At 39.6% G+C, this 10,739-nt stretch overlaps 1 protein-coding gene and 1 long non-coding RNA gene across 3 annotated transcripts in view; one reads left to right on the top strand and one right to left on the bottom strand.

Moving 5' to 3' along the window:
• The window catches only part of LOC116706628 (adenylate cyclase 9), a 35,784-nt gene that overhangs the window by 7,277 nt on the left and 17,768 nt on the right, over positions 1-10,739 (top strand). The gene's annotated exons all lie outside the window — the stretch shown is intronic.
• Positions 5,764-10,739, bottom strand: part of LOC116706670 (uncharacterized) — an 18,045-nt gene continuing 13,069 nt past the window's right edge. The window contains exons 2-3 of the long non-coding RNA XR_004336296.1: positions 8,121-8,127; positions 5,764-5,869 (exon numbers count right to left, since the gene is read on the bottom strand). This is a non-coding gene — a long non-coding RNA (uncharacterized LOC116706670). The remainder of the gene's footprint in view (positions 5,870-8,120; positions 8,128-10,739) is intronic.

The following is a 10,739-nucleotide window of genomic DNA, read 5'->3' as shown; positions in this document are numbered from 1 at the left end:
GTGTGTGTGTGTGTGTGTGTGTGTGTGTGTGTGTGTGTGCGTGCACATTTTTGTGTTTGCATGCACAAATAGTTCCTTGCATGCATCTGTCTTTATTTTTATGTGTCTGTGCACATACACCCATGTGTATAAACACGCCTAGTCTTCGTGCAGTTGGAAGTCCATGCCCTCAGGCTGGTTAGTCTGTGCTACATCAAACATGTCACCTAAACATGCAGCAGCAAATGGCAGATCCTTAACTATAACCAGGCCAGCCCAGGTCATGGACTTTGCTACTCTACACTCTGGCTTTATCCACAGTTTTCTGGTTAAGGTAACATTTTAGCTGTCTCATAGGGAAGTATTTCGCTTCCATACCACCTCCGTCACCATTTCTGTTGTTCTATAGCTAGTTGAATATTTTTTATGTGAAAAATGTGCTTTCCATTCTAAGAGGACATATGCTTTACGTGGACTTGTCAAGAGTTCTCTTGATAGCAATTCCTACTCTGCAGATTGAGCTTGGTTAAAATCATACTTTTCATCTTGTTTCCACCTCTGGTCATGGACATTCCGTTAGACAATATAAAAGTAAAATATTTTGACATATTCCCGGTAGAAAAAACACAGGTAAAAATGATCAAATAAAAGATGGATGAATTATATTTAGCGGTTCCTGTTTCTTGGTCCTGGTATTCTGGAGTGTGGTCTATCTGTATAGTGTCTTGAGATAACTCTTGTTATGAATTGATACTATAAATAAATTGAATTGAATTGAATTGAATTATTGTGCATGCTGACTAACCATCACACTGTCATGTCTGGGATACGTGTGAATTCAACAGAGAAAGTAGAGCATATTTCATGTTTACTCTCTGCAGGCAAAGTCTCTCAGCTGTTTTCAGTAGATTTATAGAGCATGGGAAGTCCAATGTATCGGCAGACCGATATCATCAGCTGATATTAGACATTTCCTAAACAATTGGTATCAGCATTTATAATAAGCGATTTAAAATAAATAAAAATATTTATATATATATATATATATATATATATATATATATATATATAAATAATCTTTAAAAAAAAAGTCATTCATCAGAATCATTTATAATGCCAAATAAATTATTCCGATAAATGAATATTTAAAAAATAAAATAAAAACGGATGGTCAACCATGTTATGAGTGTTGAGTGTTGGCAATGTATAGTTTGTCCACCAGAGGGCGCTCTACACCGTCCCTGTTGGCAACACTGATTTTTTTTTGTTATTGTGTTTTTGTTCAAAGGACTTTAGGTTTCGTATCTTCAGTTTATATTTTTATACGTTTTAATTATCAGAACTTTGATATATTTTGATGTTCCTCCAATCGGTTGTGACAATAAAACAAATCATTATCATATTATTTTAGTGAGAACTCATTAATAACTTCAAATAACTAATGTTAGGGAAATCAGTTTGTTTTGTTACGCGTTTCTGGATTTAAAAAAAATATATATATATCGGAATATCACATTTTTAAATAACGAAATATTTGTAACAGCCTTAAAAATCCTTTATTGGTCGGGCCCTAATTGGAAGAAGAAGAGATGAGTAGTAAGTTGTTAGAGCAGAGACAGACAGATTATACTTGTTTCTCCTCCTCAGATCTTCACCTTTTGATAATAGCCACAGCGCTGCATTGGCCTATCAAACTGTGTGTGTGTGTGTGTGTGTGTGTGTGTGTGTGTTATGATAAAGATAAGATATCAAGGACATAAAATGACTGATCAAAGTATTTGTGCCTTAGATACACAGACCAACATGTATACACACAGAGATTTATCACTTAGAGGTGAGCACAGAGTAATTTAGGGCTCTTAATGTTGTCTTTGTAGAGTAAACTCCCTGTGTGTGCATTGTTGTCTTTACCTTTTTCTCCCTCTCTTCCTCTACTTTTTTAATGTCCTCCCGCACTGACACACACACACAAACACACACACCTTTATTCTGTCCTGTTTCTTTGTATGCTAGTACATATCTGCTCCCCTGTGTGTCTGTGTGATATGTGCGTTTGTGTGAAAGCAATTCTCTGTATAAAGTTGAGAGAAGACAGTTACCCTGAAGCCTTTGACCCAACATTATGTTTTTTTGGCCCTGCTATTTGTAACTCATTTGTTTTCAGCAAGGCTGCCACAACAAGGTTCAAAGGTCAACTGTAATCACTTGACTATGTGGTCTCGCAAACGTGTCTGCGTCTGTCTGAACATGTGAAATTTAGAGGAAAGACTGAGACCAAGCAGGAATTAACTGGGAGAGGACAGAGAGGGAATTAGATAATGGAAATCAGCTAGATTGCTGTTTCTTCAGTTTTAGCAACATTTTTACTACCGTTTGTGTCTTTACCCTAGGTGTGACAGTCATCTTCGTGGCAGGCAATTAAAGAAGAACAGAGTCCGCGTTTTATCACTCACTAATCCTGCGTAAAGCAGCTTACACATGATCTGCAGTAAAACCGCTCTGCGCTGGCTCTGCCATTGTTTTTCTATAGGGTTAGCGGTGTGGACAACTCCACTATACACCACTATTAACCAGGTATAAACTGAACCCTGACTTTTGTTTACGGTTAATAATAATATACACGATATATGGGTGCCTTTCATAGCACTCAAGGACACCTTACAGTTAAAACAAGCCAAAATACAGTTTAAAAGACAAATATAATTGAAAAAACACGAAAAACACTCTAAGGGATGGTCAAGCACACACACACATACACACACACACACACACACTGACAATCACGTGTACAATATTATATTAAGTACATCCTGGATTAAGGATACACATTAATGTAATTGTGTGTGTGTGTGTGTTCCAGAGAGAGAGAAAGGACGGTGTAGATCTGACACTAAATCATAATTTAACAGTGAAAGCCAGTAGCCAAAGAACCGGCAGAAGCACTGATAGCGGGAGCTTCCTACAGATAGTCTTCTTTCTTCTCTGTCTCCTACTCCTCCTCTATCCTAATAGACCTGTAATAACACTTACTGGGATCTCTGCATCTTCCTCCTATAGTGTCAAACACGTATTCTCTCTTGCACACAGTTGTCTAATCAGCTTTCTTTTGTTCATCTACCCCACATATTCCTCTTGCTCAAGAATGTGTTGAGTCGTGTGTGTGTGTGTGTGTGTGTGTGTGTGTGTGTGTGTTCGTGTTCGTGTTCATGTGTGTTCGTTCAGCGTTGATAAGCGTGCCCAACCCTGTGCGTGTGTGTGTGTGTGTTCAGCGTTGATAAGCGTGCCCAACCCCGTCCTAGCTTGATTGCATGTGTGTGCACACGCACACAAACACACACACTTAATCTTTAACTAGTCTTTTCTGGCAGTTTGATATCCACGTAATACACCTAGCTATTTTTAGAAGAATTTTGTATTGTACATTTCTGTATTATATAAATCCCAAACAGATGAGTCACCTGCGTGTATATTGTATTTCATCTCTTTGACAGGTCTGTCCAGTCTTTCCGGTACGTGTGTGTGTGTGTGTGTGTGTGTGTGATAGAGAATAAAGGTTGCACATGTTTATTCCTGTTTGTGAGTTGTCAGTCATTCAATGAAGAATTATACAACAGTGTGACATATTTCATTGTCTTTACATGTATGTTTGTTTGTATTTAACAGACACTAAAGTATTATCTCACTACTATATAAAGCCATTAAATGAATTACTGGAATGTGAATTATTACAGGTGGATGCCCTCACTACCTGGTCTCATTTGCTGTTTTGTTACTCACAAGGTGACTTGCATTTTCTTTACTGGTGCCGCCCTGGCAATCAAATGTGTATCTTAAAATAACCCACAAATATTTCAACATAAGTATTTGTATTTATATATATATATATATATATATATATATATATATATATATATATATATATATGAGAGAGATTCAACAAAGGTCCTTTAATTAACCTTGGGCACTAGTAACAAAGGTTTTTGGCCAGATGAGAACCCCAGACATTGCATTGCAATGTTGTTACTTTGAGAAAATGTTTCCTCTTGTGGCCTGGTTGGCTCGGTTGGTGGAGCAGGCGCACATGTGTGGAGGTTTACTTCTTGGCTCAGCGGCAGCGGGTTCGTCCTGCCTGTGGCCCTTTGCTGCTAGTCATTCCCCTTCTCTCTCCCCTTTCATGTCTTCATCTGTCCTGTGGAAATAGGGGCCTAAAATGCCCGAAATAAATAATCTTAAAAAAATTAAAAACTTGTCATGCACATTGCTGGCCATCAAATGCTGGATTTGTATGTATGAGTGTCAGGATAGCAGGGATCAAGAATCAAATGCATGTGTCTGTGTTTGTGTTTGTGGGTCAAGGCTGCGTCATGACTTACTATAAACTTAATTTGGGGTTCGCACACAGGGAGTTACATCAATATCTCCCATTTACCTGCTAGTCATTCTCTATATTGTGTGCATGTGTGTAATATGACAACTGTTTAAAATTCCATTTTTGCGACAGCTGTTTGTGCCAGTGTGGCAACAGCGGCTGGTTGTCTCAACTGCCCAGTGTGTTTGTGCATGTGTGTGTGCCAACTCAAGTAGGCTGGAGTGGTGCTGTGTTAAACGGCTCTTCTGAATAATAGATACAGAGTGCGGCTTCGAGTCTGTTAAAAAATCCATGAGCTTCCTTTGCACTGGTTTATCACGCTAAAGAGCTTATAAGAGAGAAAAAGAGAGTTATAGCCGTAATGTGTGGGAAAAATAAGGATAAGATTTGGCCAATCACCAAGACAAGCGCGAAAAAAAAGAAAGCAAGCAAAACACACAAGTCCTTCTTGTGGTGGATGGTGGTAGGACAGGGCTTTTCACAACAACATAGAGTAGCCAGCTAGTGGATCCACAAAAAACCAAATGTCTGTAAATGCTGACTTTTGGTGGTCTCTGTCATATTCTAATGTCACTATTCCATCTGTCATATACAGTACACTGATTTGAATTATTGCGTATTTTAATGAGTTTGCCTTCCCAATTGTAAACGTGTAGTAAATTATGCCAAAGGAGAATTACGCAAACTACGCCTACTCCTGACTGATCACAACTTTAAGAATCGTTCAACCTTATTGATACATTTTTACACCTTCACTGCAAAGGTGGAAAGTAACAAAATACATTTACTCACATTACTGTATTGAGTAGTTTTTTTGTATATTTTGTATTTTTCAAGTAGTTCCTAATGGTGCTCTATAGGATGTTGGGTGACAGTACTTCTTGTTGACGTTAGAAGTATTTGCAAACAAACAAGACTAGCTTGCCCCTCCCTCCACCTCCTCCTCCTCCTCATCCCGTCCCCTCCCCCTCCCTTCTGTGCTTCCGTGCACTAACCCCCCAACCCCCACCCCAAAATCCTTCTTGTCGGTTATTGGCTGGAACACTGTTTGTGTATGTTGTTGTCAGCCTAAAACACGTGTGACGCTTAGAACGCTTAGAGAACCATTGAAATTGTTATTTTAAAATATACTTATTCACATTTTGAGTGAAGTATTACATTTCTCTACTTTACAAATCCCATCCGTTACGGAGTTAAAAAAAAGAAATTTGACTAACGAAAACTGAAAGGAAGAAAAAAAAATTGCGCCTGGAACCACTATAGCGGCCATCGTCAAATGCATTCTGGTATTTAGCATTTCAAGCAGTTACAGCAGGTAACATTACATAGCTAGAACTAAAATACACAATACAAAGAGGATTACCAGTGGCTGCTGGCGCAGATGAACTCCTGCTAGTCTTGTTACTGTAACTAAGTAGGCTACAATAAAACCTCTGTGAGTAAAATGTCAATACTGGCCAATGCACTCACCTGTATAGACGGGCATAAACATGTAGAAAGCAATATTTCAATCTGCTCTGTCTGCTCATACTACAACCATGTTTCAGTAATCATAGACTTTAACCATCACTCCTCGATGAACTGCCCCCTTCCCCGTTTTTTAAATCTAATTAAGTTTTACTGAAAGTACATTTTAAATGAACTACTCATTACTTTTACTTGAGTAATTTTTTTCAGTTGGGTATTGTTACTTGTACTTAATAATATTTCAACAAAGTATTGGTACTTTTACTTGAGTACAATATTTTAATACTTTTTCCACCTCGGCTTCACTTTAGGTTTTATCAAGAAATGCTACAATGATAGTTATTGTATTCTTTTCTCAGTCAACAAAAATAAACACAGTATCTCTGTCCAAAGGGAGTTGGGTTGGGAAACAGAGGGTTGCTAGTTCCAGTCCCAGTATGCACCAAAGTATAGTGTGGGGATTAGTAGCAGGGGGGATGCCAGTTCACCTCCTGGGCACTGCCAAGTGCTCTTGAGCAAGGCATCGTACCCCCCCAAATGCTCAGGGTGCGGGTCCAGCACTGACACCCCACTCACGCTGACAACTCTCCACACATCTTCATCTTTTAATGCACTCTATTTGTGCATGAGTAGGTCCTGAGCATGTGTGTATTTAAAGTCTATGTGTAGTGATTTCTAACAAAACAGAGTGTAAATTGTAATTTCCCCACTGGTGATGAACAGTATACATTTTTATTATTATAATTTATTGTTATTCAACTTCTAGTGAAAAAAAACATATACTGTATGTGTGATATATATAGTAAATGATATATATGATATATAGTATGATGTTAGTGCAGGAAGTTCCGTTACATCATATTTTATTTTTAAAACATGATTCGGGGCATCTGACATTAGTTTGCATATTTGGTCAATGTCAAAAAATACAAAGGCATTCTAGGACATTTTAAACTGTAACTTAGGGGCAGCATCTAGCTCACCCTGTAAGAGCGTTCGCCCCATGTTGGCTGGGTCCTGCAGCGGTGCGGGTTTGAATCCGGCCTGCTGCCCTTTGCTGCGTGTCATCCCCCATCTTATCCACTGTCTCTATGTAATAAAGGTAAAAGCCCCCCAAAACAACTTTAAAAAAACTGTGAAATTAAAGTATGAGACAAAGCCTTAGCCAACGTTTTCCTCATATGACATAGGCCTGTTAATTCAACAACATTGCCTGTTTTAGTGTATGATTGCATTGCAATCAATGGCTCTGCTGTAAAAAGCACAACGTAAAAATGTGCATTGATGCCTGTGCAATCAATGTAACACAAAATGTGTTTTGTCATCAATTATTTTTGCTAATATTTATCAAACACTGACGATGACTGCAGGTCACCACCTCTCAGGTGTGAACACAAGCACACGGACACACACACACACACACACACAAACAAGGTGGGCCCTCTTTCCCATAATCTTCCTGTTTGAGTAATTATCTCTGTTCCCCCCATTTTGTCCTGAGTAAGTGTTTTTTTTATATATTTCTTTTAATTTTGAAGACGTGAAGCTCTTAATGTTGTGGTTTTGGTTTTGAAAGAAAAAAAGATAGCACTGACAGGCAATTGCACAATAATGGCCACTGTGAACGTCAGATAAATTACTGCAAATTAGTGATGTTTTAAAATGTAGCATTTGCAACAAAAGATCTGAGATGTCTGTCTAAAAATATAAGTACTGGTCATCAAAAACCTGTATCAGTCAAGTCCAACTATGAACAGCATGTAGAGCGCTGTTCCCTGGTGGTCTGTGGAAATGGAGAGTTGTGTGACATTAGAGGGAAGGAGGGAGAGAGAAGAAGAAGGCAGAGGAGCATGTTTTCTGGTCATGACCCTTTCCCAAGCATCTGCTATTGCGCTAGGCCTGTTCTCAAGACCCGCCACTGACCAGGGAGAAAACTGGAGGGAAGGGAAGGGAAGAGGGGTGTAGAAAAAAAGAAAGACCGGTGGGAGAAGATTTAAGTGAAACGAAGATGGCTGAAAAATGAGAGAATGTGACAACAGAGACAAGACAGACTAGATAGATATAAAGATAGGTAGTGAGAGGCTGCCTGAGATCTAAGGTTTGGCAAGACAAAAGACAAAAAGATCCAGTGATAGTCGAGTAGAAGTTGGACAGTGGGAAGGCCAAGTTTGCAGAAAGGGAAAACAAGTTCAAATCTATTTCTGTAGTGCAGGAGTTGTTTATTGTCTGACTGATCCAAGCAGCAGGATGAAAGTGAAGAATGGGAGAGGTTAGATGAAGCTCAAACTGCTAAGGGGAAGTTCACCCACTGCCTTCCTTAATTTTTCCGTTTTGAGGTTGACTCAAGTTGTTTTGATGCTTTATTAGTTTAGTAAATGTGTGCTAAGTGTTTCTCTTTATCTCTCTGTCTCTCAAATTCACACACATTTTCACCTTTCTGTGTGTGGGACCAGAGGGGAGCTGGCAGCCTTTGGGTCACTAAAGAAGGTTTTGATCATGTGCTTGGAAGCCGCCATCAGGTCAAAGGTCATTTGTCAGGAAGTGCAGAGTCCGGATTGGGACAGCCCTGTAGGGATTGTCTGATTGCTTTAGTCTAAAATATTCACCCAGACGCTCTCGCAGGGGGGCTACTGGGCAGAAGCTTGTGTGTGTATGTGTGTGTGTGTGTGTGTGTGTGTGTTTGTGTGTGTTTGTGTGTGTTTGTGTGTGTGTTTGTGTGTGTGTGTGTGTGTGTGTGTGTGTGTGTGTGTGTGTGTGTGTGTGTGTCCATGGCATACAGCAGAATGATCACACCATTGTGTGACTCAAATGAGAGCATACAATTCAAGTGTTTTTGTGTTTCCCTTTTAAAATTATGTTATATGAAGAGAAAACCTTGTAAGTATAATAAACCCTGCTGCATGTGTACTTTCATACCATGCACTGTTAACCTACCAGTGTGCTTTGAGTTGATATGTGGCTCAGTGTGTGCACATGCATAAAACAGAGTGATGTGTCAGTCATCATCGGCTTCCCCTTTTGCAGAAGATCAAGGTTGGTCATCTCTTGCTGAAGGACTGTCCTCTGCTGTTGAGCGACAGCCTCCCCTAGAGAAACTCAGAGCCTCTGTGAAGACACACACACACACACACACACACACACAATTTTTCCTTTATTAGTCAGATGTAATGTTAGTAAAAAAAACAACAGGAAGAGAGAGGGGATGACTATGGTTTGGGTATCTTTGATTTTTTTGTCCAATTTAGCTTATTAATCTGTTTTTCAATCCTCGTTCCAATTGTTGTCATGTTTTTATTTTTATTTATTTATTTAAAGATTATTTTTTTTGGGACTTTTACCTTTATTGCATAGAGACAGTGAATAGGCATGAAAGGGGAAGAGAAATAGATGATGACATTCAGCAAAGGGCAGTTGGCTGGATTTGAACCCTTGCCGCTGCAGGACCCAGCCAACGTGGGGCAAACGCTCCCACTGGGTGAGCCATAGGCCCCCCCGTTATCATGTTTTTTGAGCAGAAAAATTAACTTGAGAAATATATAAGTGATATTGATTCTCATTGCATTCCAGACAAACAGTGTTTTGTAACTGGTTCCAGTTAGAGCAAATTCTGGATACCCTACTCAACCCCAGGGATAATGTGACAAAGGTCTTGTGTTTGACCCAAACCTAGGAAGTCTGATCCCCTTAGGCTGCAAATAGAGGATTTAATAAATCCCCAGAGTAAGGTTTTGAAAAAGATAAAGGAGATGGAGAGAAAAAACAAAAGTGAGGAAGAAGAGGGAGCAAGTGAGGAACTCCTTGGACTAAAATAATGGCCCAAAAGAGGGAAGGGAGGAGGGATGCATAGATTGGAGGAAGGAATGGGAGCCTATTTGAAGGAGGATCGTGCAAGAGCCTCATCCCTCGGTTCCATCAGCATGTCCAAATATGGAAGCATCTGCTATTGCGCTAGGCCTGTTCTCAAGACAGGGAGAAAACGGGAGGGAAAGGAAGGGAAGAGGGGTGTAGAAAAAAAGAAAGACCGGTGAAAGAAGGTTTAAGTGAAAGTAAAAATTGTGACAACAGAAACATGACAGATTAGATAGATATAAAGATAGTTAGTGAGAGGCTGTCTGAGAGCTAAGGTTTGGCAAGACAAGATCGAGCGTTAGTTGAGTAGAAGTTGGACAGTGGGAAGGCCAAGTTTGCAAAAAGGGAAAACAAGTTTAAATCTATTTCTGTAGTGCAGGAGTTGTTTATTGTCTGACTGTTCCAAGCAGCAGGATGAAAGTGAAGAATGGGAGAGGTTAGATAAAGCTCAAATCACTAAGGGGAAGTTTAGCCCCTGCCTTACTTAATTTTTCCGTTTTGAGGTTGACTTAAGTCATTTTGATGCTTTATTAATTTAAGTAAATGTGTGCTAAGTGTTTTGCTTTGTCTCTCTGTCTCTCATATTCACACATATTTTCACCTTTCTGTGTGTGGGACTAGAGCGGAGCTGGCAGCCTTTGGGTCACTAAAGAAGGTTTTGATCATGCAATGTGTTTTGATCTGTATGCATGGCTGTGGTAGTAAGTTAGGAGTGTGTTCATAGGAAAGTCATTTTCTGATGTGTGTGTGTGTGTGTGTGTGTGTGTGTGTGTGTGTCTATGTTGTGTGTGGTCTTCGGGTGTACATGTGGAATGTGACGACTCAGCTACGCTTCCTCTCCATCCTCCATCCTTCTATTCATTCATTCAGTCATTCATTCTTTCATTCACATGTCTTTACATTTGGACTCGTGGAAATGACCAGTGCAAGTTTTTGGTGATTTCAATAAAGGAGAATATGTGGGGCAAAGGGGATCACACTGCAGTGCACTACCTTGGATGAGTCATATTCACAGGAAAGGTGTGTGTGTGTGTGTGTGTGTGTGTGTGTGTGTGTGTTTGTGTGTGTGTGTGTG

The sequence above is a fragment of the Etheostoma spectabile genome, chromosome 2, assembly GCF_008692095.1.
Source record: "Etheostoma spectabile isolate EspeVRDwgs_2016 chromosome 2, UIUC_Espe_1.0, whole genome shotgun sequence".
Taxonomy (NCBI): domain Eukaryota; kingdom Metazoa; phylum Chordata; class Actinopteri; order Perciformes; family Percidae; genus Etheostoma; species Etheostoma spectabile.
This window is presented reverse-complemented; position numbering and strand designations above follow the sequence as displayed.